This window comes from Vombatus ursinus, unplaced genomic scaffold (assembly GCF_900497805.2).
Source record: "Vombatus ursinus unplaced genomic scaffold, bare-nosed wombat genome assembly UNPS02004679.1, whole genome shotgun sequence".
In the NCBI taxonomy this organism is placed as follows: domain Eukaryota; kingdom Metazoa; phylum Chordata; class Mammalia; order Diprotodontia; family Vombatidae; genus Vombatus; species Vombatus ursinus.
In genome coordinates, this window is record NW_020944457.1 from 284,123 (window position 1) to 304,467 (window position 20,345).

General features: G+C 48.1%; 1 protein-coding gene across 4 annotated transcripts in view; it reads right to left on the bottom strand.

The window, feature by feature from the left end:
* LOC114025730 (ubiquitin carboxyl-terminal hydrolase 40-like) overlaps nucleotides 1-600 on the bottom strand; it is a 64,132-nt gene extending 63,532 nt beyond the window's left edge. For 2 of the 4 annotated variants that reach the window (XM_027839228.1, XM_027839218.1), the window contains exon 1: nucleotides 522-591. The gene's annotated coding sequence lies outside the window, so the exon portion shown is untranslated. Of the gene's footprint in view, nucleotides 1-521 lie in introns of all 4 variants that reach the window. The other 2 variants (XM_027839209.1, XM_027839199.1) reach the window with 2 other exon arrangements.
* Between the last annotated feature and the right edge of the window lie 19,745 nt (nucleotides 601-20,345).

Sequence of the window (20,345 nt, forward strand, 5' to 3'; positions counted from 1 at the left end):
GCTGCTCCGTAGTGTGGGGATGATGGCTCCCGGGGGGGGGGGAGGGACTGGGGGACTGCGGGGGAGGGGGAGCCCCGGCGGGGCAACAATGTTTCAATGTGTTTGCAACGTTCGGTGTCTGACCCTCGCCCTTGGGGGGGGCGATCTGCTCCACGTGACCCAGAGTCGGCCCCGCCCCCGGCCCTCCCACTCCTCCCCCCCCTCCACACACACAGACCACGAGCCCAGAGACGCTCCGTCCCCACCCCCATCCCCCCCCTCCCCCGGGGTGAGCGCCACTGCTGTGGGTTCCAATCCCTCCCTGAACGCTCAGCCCCCTCTGCCGGCCTCTGCGGGGGGGGCCCTGAGTCCAGACCCGGGGCTCGCATCGGCGTCAGTTGGTGACTCTGGACCAGGGCTTCCCCACTCTGGGCCTCAGTTTCCCCACCTGAAGAATGGGGGCGGAGATGCCCAGGCCCTGTCCCGATCTGGCCCCCGCCCTCCCAGAGTGGCCTCCCCACTGCCCCCGGGCCCCCGCTCACCGCTAGCGCCCTGCCCCCCGGCCCCACGACCCCGACGGGAAGCGAACGAGGAGGGTGCGGCGGAGCGCCGCCATTTTGGTGCGGGGGCGCCCGTCGCCTCGGCGTCCCATGCGCCTACGCACGAACTGCACTTCCCACAGTGCACCGCGTTGCGCGTCCGCGCCTGCCGCCAGGAGGAGCACGAGCCCGTCTCGCAAAGCCTTGTGGGGGTTGTAGTTTGGAGGCCTCCTTGCCGCCCCCTGCCGGGCTAGAAGAGGAAGCCTTACTTAGAGCCGCAGAATAGCGGATCCAGAAGCATCCAATGGATCCTTCTTCGTCTTCCAGATAGGAAAGCTGAGGCCCAGGGGCGTTCCTAGAGGAAAAGACTGAGCAGTGCAGCCCAGAGAGAAGAGCCCTGGCTCTAGCATTCTTGGGGGCTCACCACCTGGGGATCTGGGGCAATGCACAAAAAGTGCCCTTCATTTCCCCTTCTGTTAAGTGAGGGGTGGGAAGGCCCTGGATCTATGGCTGTCTATAAGATCAGACATTTGAGGGGGGCCATCCAAACAAGCCTTCTCATTTTCCAAATGGGGTAACTGAGGTCCAGGCAGGTTCAGTGCCAGACCATAGGTTAGAGGTCATCTTCTCTTACCCCCTCCTCTGACAGAGGAGGAGACTGAGGTTCAGAGAAGGGAAGACACTTATCCCGGTCAATACAGGCAATAAGTAGAAGAGACAGGATTTGAACCCACGCCCTCTGCACCAAAACTAGTCTTTCTGAAATATAAGCATCTTGGGGACATAGGCTGTGTTGTTTTTCTTTGGAATCACAGTGTCCTGCACATACTAGAACAGGTACTTAATACATGCTTTTTGAATAGAACTGAATTCATCAACCCCTTATTTTAAAGATGAGGAAACTGGGGAGGCCAAGGGAGGTTAAAAAAAATGACTGCTCAGTGGGGTCACAGGAGGCATGCAGGACTGGAATCTGACTCCTCCTTTCTGCCTTGGCCTCAGCAATCCCCCCAAGAAAACCTGGGCCACACTGGGCTTTCCTTCACTTATTCAGTCACACTCCCTCTGGCTCCATGGATTCTTTTGTGCCCATCCCACAGGTAGCAAGGGCCCTGTCGGCTTCAAGGGAAGGATGAAGTACTGGGCACCCTCTTGTTCCCAAAGGGCTGTTTCAGCCTAACTGGGGGCAAGGAGCAGAGGAACGGAAGGATTCCTAATAAAGAGATCTCCAAATGACGCAGCTGGGAGCTCTCTCCTAAATCCCAGAGCAGGGTTTCTTAACCCTGGGCCCTGAATTTGTCTTCAAAGCTACTTTGGTGACTGTATTTCACTGTACTTGGTTTCTTTGTAATCCTATGTCTCATCTTCTGCATCCAAAAATATGATCCTGAGACAGGGCCCATGGGCTTCACCAGCCTGCTGGAAGGAAGGGTCCAAGGCACACACCAAAAGGCTCCGAAGCCCAGCCCCGGAGAAGGTGTCATTGGAGTGGGTGGGGACAGAGGCTTCGAGGTTGAGGAATCGTAAAACCTCAGACTTCGGAGGGGCCTCAGAGGTCATAGAATCTAACCTCTCCCTGAACTGTCAAGCAGTCAGTCAGTTATCAACGAGCACTTATTAAGCACCAGACACTTTGCTAAGGTTTTGTTTTTGTTTTTGTTTTTTTGACAAAAGGTGATCCACCGGCAAAGGAAATGGCCAACCTCTCCAGTCTCTTGGCCAAGAAAACCCCTTGGCCAGTATTAAAATGCTAAAAGAGATGACTTTGGAAGATGAGCCCGTCGTGTTGGAAAGGCCCACAGTGCTTTGGGCCACTGGGTCACAAAGCAGTGGCCACGGCTGAACGGCTGAATGACAACCACTTTGCTCAGGGCTGGAGAGCAGCAATCCCCTCTCCAATCTTTGGGAGAAGTGGGGCTCCACACTGGGCTTGACACGCTCGGGGCTGGAGAAGCCACCGGCTCCCTAGGCAGTCCACTCCACTCTGGGGCAGCCCTCATTGGCAGGAAGTCTTCCCTGACCCCCATCCTCAACCTACTTCCCTGCAGTTTCCACCCAGAGCTCCTAGTGCTGGAGTCAAGAGCAAGGTCCATCTTCCTTTGGACCGTTGTGGAAAGATGTGAACGCCACTGTCATCTCTTACCTAAGCCTTCTCTTCTCCAGGGAAGAGTAGAGCACAAGTGTTATTGCCTCCTGATTTCTGGAAGCATCGCCTCCTGTGTGTGAAGGTTCTTGGCTGGTTGCCATGTCCAGCGGCTGATTCTCATGGAGCCCCCAGCCCTGCCCTCCCCCCAGCCCCACCCCTATCATCCCCTCCACCCCACCCTCAGCCCCACCCCTATCATCCGCACCACCCTACCTCCCAGCCCTGCCCTCCCCCCAGCACCAGCCCCAGGGCTTCTTTACGTGACCTGCTCTCTGACCCCATCTGCCTCACCTGCACCTGCCCATCTGATTTCTGGGTCCACATCAGAGGTGACCTTGGTCCTTATCATCTTAACTGTTTCCGGCTTGGCCTAGCAGGGATGATCAGAGGGGTCCTGACTCTCGTTAGCCAGGGTGTTCATCATCTCTGCTAGCATGGTGTCACCTGCAAGTATCTAATAATTGCTCTTGATACCATTATCCAAGTCACTGGTAAAACTGTTTAAAACTCCCGGCCAAGCATAGAGCCTTGGGGCACTCTCCTAAAGACCTTTCTCTAAGTCGGCACGGGCCCAGCAATGCCCACTCTTTGGGTGCTGCGGTTCTCATTTCAGTGGTCCTAAAACTACCTAATTAATTTCCCCATCCTCGCCCTCCAGGACAGCCTACGAGACTCAGTCCAGAGCTTTGCTCTAGTTTAGGGGAGCTGAAGCTCAGGCATCCCCACATTTCAGGATTTCAAGCAAATGGGGTTGGAGGCGGAGCCAAGATGGCAGAGTGAAGCAGGGACTCAGCTGAGCTCTCCCCCAAATCCCTTCAAGCAAATGGGACCAATGCCTGCTTGCGGGGAGGGGTGTGTAGGGGGAGTGCAGCTCAGTGAGCTTTTGGCCCGACAGGTTAGACTGGACTTTATCTGGAGGGAGGGCTGCACACCCAGGGTTAGGCTGGAGGGATTCTTGAAAATGGGCCACAGAGAAAAGGAAAGGAGCAGTGGCCAGACACCAGGCTTGTGCACCCCCTTTCCGAAGGGCCGGGCAGGAGAGAAGTGTGGCTCGGCTCTCTGGCCGCAAAACTTAGTAGTGTTGAGGTGATCTGTGTTTGGGTCCTGGAGAAGGACAGTGGACTTCACTGCCCCCCAAAGCGGGGCCGTATCACCTGTGTACCCCCGCGGGCCAAGCCTCCGACATCTCCAATGTCCAGAGACTAGTGTGTCCTTGAGTCTGCCCTTGCAGAGTGGAGCAAGACCTGGGAAGCTCTGCCCTGAGCTCAGGCGGTCTGAGTCTAGGGGGCAGCTCTTGGCAGAGAAGCCGAGGGCTCTGGCTTGGCAGAGCAGGCATGGACTTATGGCATGTGGCAGTGGGTGAAAGGGTTAAAAAAAAAACAACAAGGAAAGAAAAAAAGAAAAAAGAAAAGAAAAAAAGGAAGAAGAAAAAGAAGGAAGGAAAGACGTGTAGTCCTGTTCCCCAGACATCTGCGAAATGCCTCCTGAGAACAAGACAGACAGGGAGACCCCCTCGGCCCACCAGCTGCCTCTATGGGCAAACTCCTCGGATTGGCAGTAAAGGCCCTGCCCAGGCTGGCTCCAAGCCCTCTTTCCAGGCCTCTCCACCTTGGGCTCTGCCTTCTAGCCAAGCGTCTCCTCACCATTCCTTGGATGGATCGTCCATCGGCCACCAGTGGGCCTTTGCTCACGCCGTCCCTACCTGTGTACAGGTGTGTGCATTCCTTCCACCTATGGGAATCCCTCCCTCCCTCCGAGGCCCAGCTCAGGGATCACTTCCTATATAAGGCCTGTCTTCATCCCAATCATTGATGCTTTCTCTCAGCCCAAAAGACAACTTTGCCCTCACTTTGTTTCCTTTTGTATATCTGTGCATATGTGTGTGTGTGTGTGTGCGTGTACATACATGGATTTATACATCCTATACATAGGGGGTCACAAATGTCCCAAAGCAATTTTAAGCTTTAGTTGTATTTAATAGAATGTGTCATCATAGATATACATATATACGTACATATATACAATACACATATATGTACATACACACACACATACACAGGTGTGGAGTCAGGAAGACCTGAGTTCAAATCCCATCAGAGACATGTGCTAGCTGTGTGACTATGGGTAAGCCACTTGACCTCTGTCTACCTCGGTTTCCTCATCTATAAAGTGGGGATGACAATTGCACCTACTAGACAAGGTTATTGTAAAGATAAGTAGAGATAATGCCCCTAGCGCTGTTTGGACATGTTTTCTGTGTCCTACCGGTGGGTCGAGAGGCAGCAGAGTAGAGTGGAAACCTGGGCGGCTCAGCAGGCAGGAAGGCTGGGGTCAAGCGTGCACTGTGAGCAGCTCGGTGCCTGGGGCAGCCCCTTAAGAAGAGGCTTCAGGGGAATCCTCTTTCTCCTTCCCTAGGAACTTTGGAAGAGAAACATTCTTCACTCCTCCTCGGAAAAAGGGCTCATCCAGGTTGAGCTTCTTTTAAGCCTAAGAAAATAGTAAGAAGAGCTAACACTTATAAAGCACCTACTATGTGCCAGGCACTGTGATAAGTGCTTTACAACTATCATCTCATTTCTCCTCATAACAACCCTGCAAAGTAGGTGTATTCTTATCCCCACTTTTTTTTACAGATGAGGAAACTGAGGCAAGCAGAGGTTAAGTGACCGGACCAGGGTCACACAACTACTAAGCGTCTGAGGCTGGGTTTGAACCCAGGCCTTCCTGCCTCCAGGCCAGTGCGCTATCCACTGGGCCACCAAGCTGCCTCAAGACCCATGGTGGTCGTTCAGTCATAGCAGTCATGCCCAACTCTGTGCGACTCCATTTGGGGTTTCTTGACAAAGATGCTGGAGTGGTTTCGCCATTTCCTTCTCCAGCTCATTTTGCATATGGGGAAACTGAGGCAAACAAGGTTAGTGATTTGCGCAGGGTCACACAACTAGAAAGTGTCTGCGGCTGAATTTGAACTCCAGGAGGTGAGCCTTCCTGACTCCAGGCCCTTCACTCTATCCCCCGTGCCTATGGAGGAAAAAGAAAGACTTTGGAAGACAGGCATGCAGAGGAAAACGAGCTCCTCCACATCTCCCTGATTTCCAGCTGGCCTCCCAGGGACTCCCCAGAATTCTGCCTGGGGTGAGCTAGAGATCTCTTCATTGTGCGGGAGTTATGTCACTGCTAGTGGAGGGCTCATTCAGGCTCATTCAGCTCATTGACCATACAGGACTGCACTGCCCATTTTCCCAGAGCTAAACAAAGGCCAAGCTGGCAACGCTGGGTGGGTAAAGGGGCTTGCCAGAGCCCCTGTGTGTGTAATAACTGAGGGCCCCCTGCTCATCCATGCCCAGGCCTCCCTGATAGCTGCAGGTGCCAAATGAACCTGAAACGGGGGGAGTGTCCTTGGGCGGGATCCCAGTTCCTGGGTGTTCCTTACCCTGAGGGCACAAGGGTGCAAGCCTTAACTGGCCGCTCTTCGTTTTTTGCTGAGGGCTTAGTCAGTCACGCAAAGATTTAGTCACGCTCAGCTTCTCACGCCAAGGAAAACAGGCTGCATAATTCAATCTAGTTTAAGGGTGAGGCAGGTACAGGAGGGAGCATCCTGGGGCGGCCAGGGCAGGGCGGCTTGGCCCCCAACGGCTTCCAGGCCAGCTTCCACTGCCTAGAGGGACTCGGGATTCTGCCAATCCCAGTGTAAAAGGTGCATTTTCACTTGCCATTCTCCCTTTCTCCCTTCCTACTCCCTATTGCTAAACGAGCCAGTCACTAGCTAGGACGGATTACTCACTCTTCAGTATGAATAAATCACGATTTGACAGAGAGATTAGAGCCCCAGTTAACTCCCTCATTTTACAGATGAGGAGACTGAGGCCCAGAGAAGGCCATGGGATCATTGATGTAGAACTGTGTTCTAGACAAAGGTAGAGCTACATAGAAAGGGCCTCGCAGTTCACCTAGGCCAACACTCCCATTTTGCAGATGAGGAGACTGAAGCCAAGAAAGAGGAAACAGCTTGTCCAAGGTCACACTGGCAGATCCTGGGATTCAGAGTGACCCAGGGGCCATTCATGGCAGTGCAGCCTCTTCTCTCCAGCCCGGTCATGCCCAGACCAACCACAGCCTTGACTCGCTCCCACCATTCACTACTCCAGCCTTACACCCTGCCACAGAGCAAAGTTGAGGAAAAGCATGGGATCCTGCTGCCTAAGGCCACCACACACTTAGGGGACATCCTCTCAACTGTCCTGGTCTCCCCACAAGGCAATCCTCGTACATCTCCTTAACTGACCGCTCACTCTCCCATTCTCCTCAGCAGTTCTTCCAGACTTTTCCAGGCTTCCTCAGACCTCCCATGGTGACCACTTCCCCACTGTAGCAGAAACGTTTGCCTCACCTATCACTGAAAATATGGAAGCCATTCACCCTGAGCTTCCTTTTCTCCCCTCTGCCTCACCCCACATCACCCAAAAGCCTTTGGCCACTGTTTCCTCCTTGGCTGCGCTCTCATGAGGAGAGGGGCCCTTCTTGTCCAAGCAGACCCCACTCCCGACACACCCAAACAATCCTGCTCCATCCCATCTTCTCCAGTGGACTGCCCTCCCACTGTCCTCCCTCCCTCTCAGTGATCGGCCCTTTCCCTGTCTCCTGGCTGCTTCCAGCTGCCTGCAAACACATCCGTCCTTAGAACAAACAAAAAAAAACAACAAACCTCTTGGATTATCTACCCCTCCCTTTTATGGGTAAGTCCTTGAGAAGCCTGCATACCACAGGGGCCTCCACGCCCCTCATCCCCTCACTCCTGGACTGTTGCAATAGCTGCTGGGGGGGGGGGGTGGTCTGCCTGCCTCAGTTTCCTCCCTCTCCAGCCCATCCTCCACCCAGCTACAAAGTGTAGATTTAACCCCTAATTGCCTGATACCTCCAGGTTCAAATAGAGAACAGTCTGGCTTTTCAAGCCCTTCACAACCTGGCCCCCTCCTAACTTCGTAGTTTCTAAAATACTTTTCTCCTCTCCACGTGTATCAGTTCTGCCATAACATTATATACATGTTCTTCAAAATCACCACCCACGGTGCAAAAAATGGGCAATAAAAACCAAGAAGAAAATAGGGCTTCAAAACTTCATAACACATTAAAAAAAAAAGATAGAGACCCTTAATAAAATCTGTAGCATGGGTTTATTGCATGTTGAATGGTTAAGAAATTGTAAAGACTGCAATAGATAGCCGTGACATCTGGCCACTGCTCATCTGCGTCGACTTCCCACAGGGCCCAAGTGGCAAAGTCAAGTCCCTTGGGGCAGGGGGAAGGGAGGACCTTTGGGAGTCACAACTCCACGGGGAGGTGGGGGAGGGGTGGATCTGTCCAGAGCTCCCACTGCATCAGAAGACATACAGTAAACATGGTGGAACTTGACCTTGAAAAAGGCCTGTAGTGTGCTCATGGAATCGGGCTGCAGGACGGTTGCAGTTTGTGAGTTATTGTAAAGTACGGTTGTTTTTTCTGTTTTCTGGATGGTTTTAGCAGATGAAATCATACAAAAGCAAACACAAAATGTGTGCTAAGCTCAGATCCTTCCCTCATAGATCTATTGTGCTGGTGATGGGGTGTTTGGGTGCTTGTGCTTGTACTTGGACCCCAATTTCTCCCTAGTCTCAGAAAGGCTGTCTCTGACAACCACTCCCCAGCCCAAGGACACTATGCCTAGCAGTTATTCATGCGTGAGCCCCAGCACAACCCTTATCTCTCTTCCTGGTGCAGCTACACAAAGCTGGGGGAGAGAGTGCTGGGCTGCTCAGGCCCCAGCCCTCAGATCATGTCTCTGGAAGCCTCCCGATTCCTTAGTAAGTTCCTGTCTGTTGAGAAAGCTTTCCCTTGTCGCAGAGCATTCTCTCATCAAGACAGAGGGAGAGGGGTGCCTTGCCCAGCCCAAGGAGTTCTGTCCTTGGCCAGCCCAAGGACTCTTCCTCCTGCCAGACTCCACAGATCCATGCCTCTGTCATCTCCCTCCCTGTCTGGTATACTGCCTGTACTTTCTCATCCATAGCTCCCAAAGACACCTGCACCTTTAGATTACCTCATCGGTGTCCTTGGCATTACTTTCCCATGCCCTTTTCCATATAAACCCTAGCTCCATCCTCAGTCTCTTGCAGGTTCCTTAAGAATCCTTGCCCACTGAAAAGCGTAACAATAAACCTTTGCCACCTTGACTTAAAGAACGCTTGAGTCTGTGAATTCATTCCAGACGACCCCATCCTGTACACCAGTCTTTGAGGGGTCTCAACCTCTCAGACTGCAACACTGGAACACATTCACATTTTCCAAAGGAGTGTGTTGACAGGACTGACCATCTTGTGTGATCAGGATGCTGGCCTCCTTTCCCTTTGTTCCCCACGTGAGATGTTCGGTCTTCCGGTCCTGGGCACTTCGTCGCCCGCCTGCCGAGCCTAGAACATTGTCTCTCCTCACCTCTAACTCCTCCCTTCCCTGGCTCCCTCCCAGACTCAGCTTAAATGTTGTTTTCTGCCAGAAGCCTCCGATGGAGGCCCACCCTTTGGGATTATCTCCGAGACCACCTGCCTTTAGCCCGGCTGTACCTGGTTGTTTGCCTGTTGTCCTCCTTTTGTCCCGGGAGCTCCTTGCAGGCTGGGACTGCTTTTTTCCTTTTTTTGCATCCTTAGGGTTTAGCACAGTGGCTGACACATAATACGCACTTAATAGATGCTTCTTAGCTTGATTGGATGGCTCCTCGAGAACACATCATGGCGTAGTGAATCAAGCTCCATTCCTAGAGTCGAAAGCCCTGTGTTTATACCTTGCCTCTGATCCCTCCTGTCTGGGTGACCTGGCTAGGGTCTTCCCCTCTCCTGGCCTCAGTTTCATCCTCTACAAATGAAGGACATGGGATCAGACGGGCTTTGAGGTCCCTTCCAAGTCTGCCTATGATCCTGTGGCTGTCTGGACGTGCCTCCTGCCCTTGTCCTCGCCTGCAGCCAGCCGCTCCCTTCTTCCCTCCAAAGCTTCTTTCCCTCCCTTTCTCACTCTCTCTTTTCCTCTCTCCCTTCAGGACCTCCCTTGACATGCTCTCCTCCCTTCCCTCTTGGGGCCCTCAGTCTTGCCTTCCGCTTAACAACATCAGTCATTGACACTGAGATAGCACCGTATCCATAGAGCTCCACCAATGTGCAAGAACATCTAAGAGCCTCAGGCACAGCAGCACCCCCAGACCCAAGCCCAGCTCTCAGTCTAGCTCCTGCAGGCATTGTCCAGGGGCTGAGCACAGTGCTTGGTGCATAGGCTGAATCAATGGTTTTCCTTCCTTCCTGCCTCCCTTTCTCTCCTCCTTCCTCCTCCCCTCCTTCCCTCTTTTCTTTCTTTCGTCCTTCCCTTCCTTTTTTCCTCCTTCCTCCTTCCCTCCCTTTCTCCCTTCCTTCCTCCTTCTTTTCCTTCCTTCATCCTTCCTCCCTTCCTTCCTCCTTTCCAACATTGCTCCGTCCTTCCCTTCCTTCCTTCCTCTCTCTCTCCCTCCCTTCCTATCTCACAACAACCTTCTGAAGTGGCATTTGTCACATTTACAACCAAGGAAACTGAGGCCGAAAAGTAGAATGACTTGCCCAGGGCCCACAGGCATCTAGCATCTGTCCGGGATAGGATTGGAACCCAGATCTTCCTGTAGCTAAGACAATCATTCTTTCCACAAGGATACCTGCCATGTTCATGCAGGTGACCCTCACATCGGCATCTCCAGGTGGGACCTCTCCCTGGTGCACATTAGAGGGTGTGTCCTGTGGCCAGCTGACGATATTCACCTGAGAGTCCTGCTTGTACTCTCTCCAAGCATCTAGAGTGAGAGTCCTCTTCTTTTCCAAAGAGCCTGCCCTCCCCTCTCCTCCTTTTTCTGTTTTCTTTGGGGTATCTCCATCCTTCCAAGAGCTTCAAAGCCTCCAAGATATTCTCTCCCTCCCTTCATTCAACCGATTACCAGACCTTGCCAGTTCACCTCCACGTTCCCTCGTGCATCTCTCTTGTTCCGTTCTCTTCCACGGCCACCAGTCTAGTTCCATCTTTCACAAAGCCACCAGTGACATTCATAAAACTCAGGTCTTACCAAGTCACTGCTCTCCTCAGGAAGCCATGGCTCCCTATGGCCTCTAGCTCCTCTGTTTGGCCTTGAAAACCCAGCCACCTTTTCCCTCTCCTCCCCTTACCCCTTGCTCCAGCCAGACTGGCCTTTTTTTATTCTTTTCACATCACATTTCCTCTCCTGTCTCCACGCCGTCCTCTACGCTCAGAGTGTACCCTCTCCACACTTCCCCTAAGGATTGTGGGATCCCTAGTCCCCTCAAGGTTCAGCTCAATCACACCTCCTCCGTGAAGCCATTCCTGGCCATCATCACCACCACCAGGGTTGGTTACTCCCTTTCTCTCTCCAAACATTGACTGGAATAAGAGGCATGCTCTGTATCCCCACCACAATCATTGTAGCAGATCTAGACTTCTGGGTTGAATCAGCTCCCCATTCCACTTTAAGTAACTATGTTAATGAGGTAGAAACAATTGAATCCATCAATTAATCCAAAGCATTTCAATTAGGTCCAGAAAAACCCCTTGATCAGGGTGAAAAGGGTGGAGGCCATTGGGCGGGTGAAGCGATGCTGGCAGGAACAATGCTGGGCTTGACTGAAGAGAGTAGGTGGGTTTGGCCTCTTTCCCTCTTGCACGGTCTCTGGAGGGCGAGCTCTTCATCTGCCCCATCGTGCATCACTAGAGTCAGGGAATCCCAAGCTCACTTGCCCCAGAAACCCCAGGAGTGAAGAGCAAGGCTAGGATCTGGTCTAGGTCCTTTGACTCCAGATCCAGCCCCCGTCTACTGAGCCACACTTCCACCCAGGAGCCGCGGAGGTTTGGCCTGAAGAAGAAAAGAGGAGACTTAGCAAGGACGTGATAGCTACTTTGAGGATCCAAGGAGGGAAGAACTGGCAGCAGTGGGTGGGAAATGCAGAGAAGCAGACAGACCCTTGGGATCTTAGAAATGGAAGGGATCCCAGAGGCCATTTAGTACAACCTTCCTCATTTGGAGGGGTGAGGAGACTGAAGTTCAGAAAGGCTGAGTGATTTGCCCAGGGTCATGAAGTACTGTGTGTCAGAGGCAGGATGCCAGCCAGTGCCCATTCCATTGTGCCATCCTACCTCCCTTAAAAAGCTTGATGTCAGGAATAAACCTGCAAACAATGAGCGTGTGCCAAGTGCCCAAGTAGACGGGGCTACCTCTGGAGGGAGTGGGCTCCCTGTCACTAGAGGTCTTCACCCAGAGCCCGGAGGACCCTCTTGTCAGGTGTGTTGTAGAAACGAGTCGTTCCCAGGCATGGGTGGATCTTGATGGCCTCTGCGGTCCCTTCCCCCCAGTCCTCTGAACTTCAAGGATTCTGAGGGATCTCTCATTCTCCCATCTTCCCAACTTTCCTGGATATCTTCCTGATAGATAATACTGCTCTTCTCCACTGATGGCTCCACCCTGCTCAGAAGTCACCCACTTCTATGGCTCCACTCTTCTTCCCTGGGCCCTTACTGAACAGCCAATGGCCAATCATTGAAATGGGCCATGGGTCCACATCATCATTCTCCAGAACGCAAGATGCTGCCTCCTCCTCAAAGAATACAGAGGCCTCTTCTACAGGAAAAGCCTCAACACAATTCCCTCTAAAGGTCTTGGGAGCCCTTTTGGCCCACACTCTTCTGTACCATGTTTTTGTTCCCTCTGTCTTTCTAATAAAGGGAAGAATTTCCCTCTCTCTTCTCTATCACATTTGTTTTCTCCTTTATTTCTTCTTTGTGGCACTTTTTACATTCTTTCAATGAATTCTCCATTCTCCCCAATAACCTAGAAAACAGGGACATGCTGCTTTTCCGTAGGATACAGACCAACATGTATTTTGTACTTCCATACACTTCCAAGTGTAAATGAAAATAGGAATATCACTTGGGTGGTTACGTGGAGGATGAATGGAAGAAGGGAGAGGCTGGTCATAGAGGAACCAAAAGGGAGGCTACTACAATTGTCCAGGTGCAAAGTAATGAACTAAGGAAGTGGAAGCGAGAACGACTGCATGATGAGGAAGTGATGGAAGAGAGAAAGGTCAAGAAGGCAGAGCCAGCAGGGGTGGGCACAGATGTGACGGGGGTGGGAGCGGGGGCAGGGGTGGGCGAGGGAGGCAAGGACGGCTAATAGAAAGATCAGGCCAGCACGGCGGTTGCGCAGGGAACCAAGAAGGCAGCTGGCGATGGAGGTCTGGGCTCAGCAGAACGGGGAGGGACATGGATCTAGACGTGCTGAGTAGTCCATCACTGGCACAGAGTTAGCAGCTGATGCTACGAGAACTGCAAAAAGCAGAAATGTAATGATCTCATTAGCCACGCCTACCTTGTTTCTCTTCCCAGCTCCATATATTCACTTCTCTCCATTTCCCTAGGCATTTGGCAGTTGCGTCCTGATTCCAACTGACTTTTTAAAAAGTTTTATTTAAAGGTTAATATTGAACATGCAGCCACTAGGTGGCACTGCAGTGGATAGAGCACTGGGCCTGGAGTCAGGAAGCTCTGAGTTCAAATGTGGCCTCAGCCACCTATTAGCTGTGTGACCCTGGGCAACTCACTTAACCCTGTTTGCCTCAGTTTCCTCATCTGTCAGATGAGCTGGAGAAGGACATGGCGAACTGCTCCAGCATCCTTGCCAAGAAAACCCCAAGAAGAGTTGGATGTGATTGAAACAATGAAGAGCAAAAGTGAGCGTACGTTCAGTCTTGCAGCTGTGGGATTCTCCCGTTGGTGACCCTCTTCTCTTTCAACTGTGACACTGAGGAAATCCATCTTTGGGCAGCTGGCTCCCATCTCCTGAACTCCAGAGCACTTGCTCTCAGTATTGCCCTCAGGTCATTCCCAAGGGCATCCCAAATGCCCTTTTTCAGGATTGACAGTCTGACCTGTATTCAAAAAAAAAAGAAATAGGCAAAAGATTGCAGTGACAAATGGGAGGGATTCCATTGTCCAGATCATCTGGGCCTCTGTCAACTGTTCGCTATTGCTATGTGCTTCTCCTACTATCTTCCATTTTCTGCCCTCCTCCCCCTTGCTATGCCCTAGTCTGGAAGTCCGAGGGGAAATGGGACAGGAAAGAGTGGAAACATCTTACAGCTCACTTTTGTAGACTACCAGGTGGGCAGCTCCTTCTATTAGATGTTTTCTCTTTGCCTCAGTCAACCAATAAAGAAGCAGGACCAGTTAGAGAACTTTTCGCATCCTACCAGCAACGTGCCCAGCTCGGTTCCTAAAAGGTCCTTGCCCCGGGGACATTCTGACCATGGCAATCAGGCATTCTGTAGATCACTCCTCTTACAAAGGTTACTGTCCTTTAAAGTGAGATTACATAAACCTCTACAAAGCTGGATAGAAAACTGGAATGGGACAAGTGGTTGGAGATTGAGGAGGTCGATGTCCCTTGTTGTTTTCTTTTAAATCAACCTCTGACCAGAATAAAATTGTATCACAGAAATCCAGAATCTCAGAGAAGTAACAGACCTCAAAATGCGAAAACACTTCCTCTCCTCCTTCCTGCCTGGGTTTCATGTTACACAGGCTTGTAGTTTGTCTCTGCTTTACTTTCCTTTTCGTCCTCTCGTGTTTCTCTTCTTCCTTCTTTTCTGTCTGTGATCTATTTTTTTCTGAAACAGAATCTCTCCCTCTCTCAATCTGTCTCTCTCTGATGAGACAGGTTTCTCACTTTCTCTCCTTCTCCAGTCAAGTCATCCTTCCAGTCACCCACGTATTCTTTGAGTTCTCTTGACTGTCTGTCTCAGCCTGTCTCTCTGTCTCGATCTCTCTCCTTCCTCTCTTTTCTCTCCTTCCTTTTCTCTCTCCCTCTTTTCTTCTCTTCCCTTCGCCTCTCCCCTCTTCCCTTCTCTCTTTTTTCCCTCCTCTTTATCATCTCCTTTCTTCTCCATGACAAAGCTCCAAGTTCACTCAACCTATAATTCCAACCTCTTGAGACATAATGCAGATACTGATTCTATCATCCAACACATTCTATTCCCAAGAGTCTGTGAACACCCAAATCTAGTACCTTCTTACTCAGTCCTTATTCTTGCCTTCTTTGATGGAAAAAATGTTAATAATGCAGATAAAACTGATAAATGCTAGTGTGTTTTTTTAAGAACTGGTTGCTTGACATTTAGCGCCGTGACTGAAACAATTGAACAAACAATTGAACAACCACACAGTCCTCCAGCCGAAGAAGTCTTCATGCAGAGGTTGGATGATCTTTTTTTATTCATTTATTCAACTGACTTTCTTATGCCAGGCACCGTACTAGGTCCCAGGGATACAAAAACAGACAGGAAATAATCCATCCTCTCAAGAAGCCAATATTCATTCTACTGGGGAGAAAGAAAAAACATGAATATAGAGAAGCAAATATGAATTACACACAAAGTAAGTAAAGTCATTTGGAAGGAGCAGGTGGGGGGCTCAGGTGTGGCTGCACAGGAGACAACTCTGGAGTGAAGCCTGGAAGGAAGTTAGGGATTCTTTAAGACAGAGGTGAGCAGGGAGCATATTCCCTGGCTGAAGCTGTGGGGACAGCCTGGGTCAAGGCGCAGAGGTAAGACACAATGTCCTGTACTAGGCTGTACTTTAGAACTGATGGAGAAGAAGAATGAGTGAGGTGACCTAGAGCCAGACTTCCAAGGGCTTTTAGGGACAGCAGAGATTATACTTGTTTCTAAAGATGATAAGAAGCACTGGCATTTGTGGAGCAGGGAAGTGATGCAGTCAGCTGTGAGTTTTAGGAAGACCACTTTCATAGCTGTGGGAAGGCCGGATTCAAGTGAGGAGAGACTTGAGGAAAGGACAACATTGTCTTCTTTGTTGCAAATGGAATTATTTTTCAAACATGGTTTCTGAAGCAAGATTGCTCCTGTTTCTCTTTCCAAATATTTTTTTCAACCAAATTCCACCCTATGGTCAAGATGTTGTCCCTCTTTTCTATTTTTTTACTCCATTTGTTAGATCTGCTTCTTACCCTCCAACTCTCATATTCTGACCCAGCTTGTCTACTTACTAGCTGTGCAATGTTGGGCAAATCAATTCTCTTGGCCCCAGTTTTCACATCTGTAAAGTAAGAGTTGCACATAAATCATCAGCATTTCTATATATTACCAACAAAATCCAGCAGAAGGAGATAGAAAGAGAAATTCCATTTAAAATAACTGCAGATGATATAAAATACTTGAAAGTCTATCTGCCAAGACAAACTCAGGAACTATAAGAACAGAATTAAAAGACTCATCACACAAATAAAGTCAGATTTAAACAGTTGGAGGAATATTAATTGCTTGTGGGTAGGCTGAGCCAATATAATAAAAAAGACAGGTCTACCTAAATTAATTTACTAATTTGATGCCATACCAAATATGTTATAGAGGTAGAAAAATAATAACAAAATTCATTAGGAAGGACAAAAGATCAAAAATATCAAGGAAATTGATGAAAGAAAAAAGTGTAGGTGGTCTACCCATACCAGATCTCAAAACTGTATTACAGGGTGGTAATCAACAAAGCAATCAGGTACTAGCTAAAAAACAAATAGTGAACCAGTGGAATAGATTACTTACATAATACACAGTAGTATTCCATCACAATCATACCACAATTTGTTCAGTCATTCCCTAATTGATGGGCATCCTCTTGATTTCTAATTCTTTGCCACCACAAAAAGCACTGCTGTAAGTACTTTTGTACATATGGATCATTTTCCATTTTCTTTTATCTCTTTGGGCTACAGACCTAGCAATGATATTGCGCTATCAAAGGGTATGGACAGTTTTATAGCTCTTTGGGTGTAGTTCCAAATTGTTCTCTAGAATGGTTGGATTAGTTCACAACTCAACTAACAATGCATCAGTGTTCCATTTTTTTACATCCGCTCCAGCACTTGTCATTCTCATTTCTGTCATGTTAGCCAAACTGATGGGTATGAGGTGGTATCTCAGTGTTGTTTTAATTTGCATTTCTCTAATTAGTCATGATTTAAAGCATTTTTTCATGTGACTATTGATAGCTTTCATTTCTTCTTCTGAAAACTTCCTGTTCACATCCTTTGACCATTTATCAATTGGGGAATGGCTCTTATTTTTATAAACTTGGCTCAGTTCCCTAGTATTTGAGAAAGAAGGTCTTTATCAGAGAAACTTTTTGCAATTTTTTTCTGTTTCTTGTTTTCCTACTAATTTCAGCTGCATTAGTTTTGTTTATGCAAAAGCTCTCTAATTTCATATAATCAAAATTATCTATTTTACTTTCCATAATCTCGTCTATCTCTTGTTTGGTCATAAACTCTTCTTTTATCCATAGACCTGATAGGAACATTTTCCCATGCTCCCCTAATTTACTTATGATATTACCCTTTATGTTCTAAGTTACAATTTTGACCTGATCTTGGTATACAATATGAGATCTTGTTCTATGGCTAGTTTCTGCCAAAATACTTTCCTGTTTTCCCACAAAATTTTTGTCAGATGTTAAGTTCTTACTCCCAAATCTTGTATCTTTGGGTTTATCAAACACTAGCTTACTATGGTCATTATCTACTGTGTCTTGTGTACCTAATCTATTCCATTGATCCACCAATTCATTTCTTAGCTAGTGCCAGATTGTTTTGATGATTATCACTTTGTTTGAGATCAGTTTGAGATCTGGTATTGCTAGGTCACATTCCTTTACATTTTTTTTCCATTGATTCCTTTGATATTCTTTATCTTTTGTTCTTCCAGATGAATTTTGTTACTATTTGTCTAACTCTATGAAATAATTCTTTGGTAGTTTGACTGGTATGGCACTGAATAAGTAAATTAACTTATGAAGAATTGTCATTTTTATTATATTGGCTCAACCTACCCATGAGCAATTAATATTTCTCTAGTTGTTTAGATCTGACATTATTTGTGAAAAGTAAAGGTGTTCACATATTTCCTGGGTTTATCTTGGCAATAGACTCCCAAGTATTTTATATTGCCTATGGTTATTTTAAGTGGAATTTCTCTTTCTATCTTTTACTGCCGAGTTTTGTTGGTAGCATATAGAAATGCTGATCATTTATGTGGGTTTATTTTATATCCTGCAACTTTGCTGAAGTTGTTAATTGTTTCAATTAGCTTTTAGCTGATTATCTAGGATTCTCTAAGTATACCACATTATCATCTGCAAAGAGTGATAGTTTTGTTTCCTCATTGCCTATTTTTATGCCTTCATTTTCTTTTTCTTTTCTTGTTGCTATAGCTAGCATTTTTAGTACAATATTGAATAATAGGGGTGGCAATGGACATCCTTGCTTTGCCCTTGACCTTATTGGGAAGGCTTCAAATTTATTTCTGTTACAGATAATGCTTGATTTCGGTTTTGGATAGATATTATTTTTTATTTAGGGGCAGCTAGGTGGCACAGTGTATAGAGTGCCAGGCCTGGAGTTAGGAAGATTCTTCTTACTGAGTTCAAATCTGACCTCAGATACTTACTAGCTGTGTGAGCCTGGGCAGGTCACTTGAGCCTGTTTCCTCATCTGTAAAATGAGCTGGAGAAGGAAATGGCAAACCACTCCAGTATCTTTGTTGAAAAAAAAAAACCCAAATGAGGTCACAAAGAGTCAAACATGATGGAAACTACTAAACAGCAATACACTTATCATTTTAAGAAAGGTTCCAATGAGTAGACTTCTGAGAGTCAAGATGGTGGAATAAACAGTAAATTGCTGTAGCTCTCCCATAGTCACCTCTAGCAACCATAAAATAGTACCCCAGAATAAAACAGCAGGACCAGCAGAAAGACAGGCTGTAGGGGTCTTTTAACCTGGGAGACTTGGAGGATCAGCAAAGGTCTGTCTTGCTTGGGTAAAAGGAGAGTGTATTCCAGGATAGGAAGTGTCCCAGCAAGTTAGCAGCAAGCCCCACCTCAGCAAACCAGCAGGAAATACTGAGCCCCAGCATGGTGGGTCAAGTAAAGGCCAACACCAGGACCACCCATGTGCCTTAGCATAGCTAGGGGAACTGGCAGACTCCAGGTCCAGGACCATGTGCTTTAATGTAGCACCAGGGGGTGGGGAGGAGGTGTCCTCCAGAGTACAAAGAAAGTAGCCCAGACCTCCCCATGCCACACCACAGCCCATGGCAAACAGGCACCCTCCAGTGGCCAGATCTCCACATGCTTCAGTGTAGCCCCAGGTAAAAACAGAAAATCCCCCCTGGGCCTCAGCACATGCCAGACACCACCACTAGGACTCCAGCTCAGCACCAGGTAAGCTGCCAGACCCCAACAGCCTCCAGTAGCACTAGCCACCTCCCCTTAACACAGTACCAAGTGCAAGGGTCCCCCATGGGCCTCAGGGCAACATCAGTGTAGCACTAGGTAAACGATCAAGGCCTACCACCACTGAAACAAGAATCCTGAGACAGAGCCCTTTCCACCCTGGGAGCAGAGATCAAACTTAAAACAAAGGAAAAAGGCCAACAACAGTCAAAAAAAAAAAAAAAAGATGACAAGAAACAACAAGAAAAAAAGAATCTAACCATAGAAAGTTATTACGGTGACAGGGAAGACCAAGACAAAAACCCAGAAGAGGACAACAACGTCAAAATACCTTTGGGCAAAAACTCAAAGAAAAATGTTGTCTTGAGCACAGAAAGAACTTATGGAAGAGCTCAAAAAGGAGCTTAAAATAAGAGAGGTAGAAGAAAAAATGGGAAAAGAAATGAGAGTGATGCAAGAGAATTATGGAAAAAAGAATTGGCCAAATGGAAAATGAGATACAAAAGTCCACTGAAGAAAACAGCTCCTTAAAGAGTACAATTGGCCGAATGGAAAAGGAAGTACAAAAGCTAGCCAAGGAAAATAACACCTTAAAAATTAGAATTGGGCAAGTGGAAGCCAATGATTCTATGACACAACAAGAATCAATGCAATAAAGTCAAAAGAATGAAAAAATGGAAGAAGATGTAAAATACCTCATGGGAAAAACAAGTGACCTGGAAAATAGATCTAAGAGAGACAATGTCAGAATTATTGGACTGTCTGAAATCCTTAATCAAAAGTAGGACCTGGGCAGCCATCTTTCAAGAAATTGTCAAGGAAAACTGCCCTGATGTCCTGGAACCAAAGGGCAAAATAAGCATCGAAAGAATCTACTGATAACCCCAGGAAAGAGATCCCCAAATAAAACCCCCAAGCAACATTATAGCCAAATTTCAGATCTATCAGGTCAAGGGAAAAAATACTACAAGTGGCCAAAGAGAAATAATTCAAATATTGGAAGTCACAATCAGGATCACACGGGACCTAGCATCTGCAACACTAAAGGACCGGAGGTCATGGAACATGATATTCTGGAAGGCAAAGGAGCTAGGACTGCAACCAAGAAGCACTTACTCATCTAAATTAAGCATAACACATTAAAGGAAAAAATGCCTATTCAACAAAATAGAAGCAGTTCAAGTTTTCATAAGGAGAAGACTGGAACTAAACAAAAAATTTGACCTCCAATAGCAAGACTCAAGAGAAGCATAAACAGGTAAAAAGGGAAGTGAAAACATAAGAGATTCAATAAAACTAAACTATTTACCTCCCTATATGGGAAGATGATACTT